Below are 3,549 nucleotides of genomic sequence, written 5' to 3' on the forward strand. Positions count from 1 at the left end.
TCCTAAACCGTTCACGTTAGAGACACGAGCTTTGCACCGATTAATCTTCAGACCTTGCTGGCATTCACAGTGAAGGAATTTTTTTGATACCTTTTATCGTTTTGTCATAAAAAAGGTTTGTTTAGGAGTGTCAAATCTGTCCTTCCCAAAATCGCAAAAAATAAGAAAAATTCAAAATCATCCACTTTTCTACACTGTCATATCTCCTATACGAATTTATGTAGACACACCAAAATCTCCAGGATTGTTCACCGATCCCTGCTGATGCCTACGGTCTAAAAAATATTTGGATACCTTTTATCGTTTTCTCGTGATGTAGGTTTGTTTGACATTGAAAAATTCACCTTCACTCAGGTTAAAAATGGTCAAAATTATCCACCTTTTCACAGGGTCACATCTCCCAGACAGATTTTTGTAGAAACTTGAGAAGCTCCATGATTGTTCAGCAAGGCCTGCTGATTCGTACGGTGCATGAATAAAATCGATAGCCCTGATATTTTCCGAGTTATTAAACGTTGTTTGAGAGCATGTTCAGGCATTTTTGTGTTTTTCTCCATTTCTCCCTTTCTTTTCACCTAGTGTTGTGCCTTTAATATTATATTTTCAGCAAAAAAGAAGTGTTAATATTCTCGCTCCCCTGTCCGTTCTGAGAAAAACAGTCCAAGAATGACGTCGATAGCCCTTACGGTTTCCGAGTTATGGGCGGTAGTTCGGGAGCATGCACCTCCATGTTAAAAGCCCAGGGAAGGGGGAGACGATAGTGAGGTGCTGCATTAGAAATGCTGCAGGTGTCAAGTTACACTGACACTCATTGCTGATTGGCTGATTCATTCCTCACTGTTCTATTTATAGCTCTGTGTATCTCCTACTGTCTATGTCTGTTTATGATTCTGTCTTTCTTTCTGCCTCTATTCTCTCTGTGTCTGATACTCGGACACACACACACGCACACACACATCCATGGATTACTATCTTTGTGAGGACTTTCCATTGACTTCCCTTCATTGTCTTCATTTCTATGGCCCAAATCTAACAATACCACTAACCCTTTGCCAGTATGACACACATACACACACACATCCATGGATTGCTATCTTTTTGAGGACTTTGCATTGACTTTCATTCATTTTCATTCATTTCAATGACATAAATCTGATCCAACCTCTAACCCTTTGACCATCTTCATTGGAGGCAACTACATGGCGGCCATTTTGTGTGTGGCACTTAAACAACATGTACTACTGTTCTAACAGCTAGACAACAGTGATTAAATTTAAAAGGCAATTTCATAGACTTTGGCATATAGGCTGTTAGCACATCAGAACCTAGAACGAATTTCTATCAGAACCAGACCCAAACTCCATCAGAACCAAGAGGAAATCTCCATCAGAACCAGTTAGGAACCTTCCACCAGAACCAGGTCCAAACTCTGCCAGAAACATGAAGAAACCTCTATCAGAACCGGACTCAAACTCCATCAGAACCAGTAGCAAATCTATATTAGAATCAGAACCAAACTCAATCAGAACCAGGAGCAAATCTCCATCAGAACCTTGTATAAATCTCCATCAGAACCATATACAAACACCCAGCAGAACCATGTCCAAATTCTATCAGTATCAGATGGAAACTCTATTAGAACCAGGAAGAAACATCTATTTGAACCAGGAATAAATCTCTTTCAGAACCTGGTAGAAATCTTTATCAGAACCATATACAAACCTCCATCTGAACCAGGTCCAAATCTCCTTCAGAACCAGGAGGACCCTTCTATCACAACCAGATCCAAACTCCATCAGAACCAGACCCAAACTCCTTTAGAACCAGTTAGGGACCCTCCACCAGAACCAGGTCCACCAGAACCAAGAGGAAATCCCCAACAGAACTTGGTAGAAATATCCATCAGAACCAGTTAGGAACTGTCCATTAGAACCAGGTCCAAATTCAATCAGAACCAGCTATCAGAACCAGACCCAAACTCCATCAGAACCAAGAGGAAATCACCATCAGAACCTGGTAGAAATATCCATGAGAACCAGTTAGGAACACTCTAACAGAACCAGGTCAAAATTGATCAGAACCAGTAAGAAAGCACTACTCTGTGACTTATGATGGTAAGACCATCTTCATAAGTCCCAGGGGATCAACAAAACAGCAGCCACTTGATGTCAGGTGCATAAACAGCTTCTACTGGTGTTCAAATACCAGAACAAGAATGAATCATTTTAAAGAGCAATTTCATAGACTTTTGCATATGGGCTATACTAAGCAATAAAGATGGACTGAGTTAATATTAGCCAACATGCTAGTCTTACTACATTGACATTTAGGTAGCCTTAGCATTTTAGCTATTTTCAGCTCTTACACCGCTTTTTGCCTACTAGAAGGGGTAAACGAATGTCAGCTTTCATTGTAATGATAGCCAATATGTTACTGTTAGTATTTTAGCTTCTCTCTTTCTATCCTTTCTGCTTTTGTCCCTCCCTTTTCTTGTCTCTCTTTTTCTCCTTTTTGCCTCTTTCTTCTCTTTCTATTCTTTTCGCTTCTTTCCCCCCTTTTTCCTTTTTCTCTTTCTATCCTTTCTGTTTCTTTCTCTTCTCTCTCTTTTCTGCTTTTCTCTTTCTGGCTTGTTCTCTTTCTTGTGTTCTTTAATGGTGCGTTGATCATTTTTACCATGTCATAATTTTTTCTGCATCTTCTGCTTCATTCATTCAGCATTCATATTTTCTGCTTCTTTTTCACCTTTCTGCCTCTTTCTGTCTCGTGTTCTTCAGCAAAGTGTTTTTTTAGTTTTGCAAATTTTTACTTTTTCAAATTTATTTGGTATGTTCTGCTTCCTTCATTCATCATCACATTTTCTGCTTCTTTTTAATTCTCTTTCTCTTCTTTCTGCTTCCTTCTATTTCATGTGTTCTTCAGCTAATTATCGCTTATTACATTTTCCCATTTTGTTTAGCATCTTCTGCTTTGTTCATTCTGCAGAATGCATTCTCACGTGCTGTTTCACTGAAACAGCAATTTTTCTAGTTCTGGTTGCTTCTGTACACTTTTTAATTTGCTTCTCCTTCTGCATACTTTGTGCTATTTTAACCATTCAAATTTCACAATATTCAGCCCTTTCAGGACATTCTGGCTATGACTTTTGGTATTTATACCTTTTATACTTTTTAAAATATTCAGCTTTTTATGCAATTTTTTGCTCCATTGAAATGAATGGAAAATCTTAAAAATTCCACAAAATTCAGCTAAAACTTTGTGCTCTTTCACAGCTTACTACTTCTGCATACTTTCAGCTAGAAACACCATTCAACTTTCAAAATGTTCACAAGACATTCAGCTATCTTCAAATGATTCAGCTGTTTGATATCTTTTACGGTTCTTCTACAATCGCGATTCAAATTTCAGGCAAGATTTTTGACGTTTTTGATTTTATAATGTAATCCTATGGCGGAATTCGTCAGTTGGTAGAGTGTATGCTCTAGATTTTTGAATAACCTGAGAAAGAACACACAAACTCTCCTCACTCGCTCAATTTTCACTCTACTGGCA

Source organism: Girardinichthys multiradiatus, chromosome 18 (assembly GCF_021462225.1).
Source record: "Girardinichthys multiradiatus isolate DD_20200921_A chromosome 18, DD_fGirMul_XY1, whole genome shotgun sequence".
Taxonomy (NCBI): Eukaryota; Metazoa; Chordata; class Actinopteri; order Cyprinodontiformes; family Goodeidae; genus Girardinichthys; species Girardinichthys multiradiatus.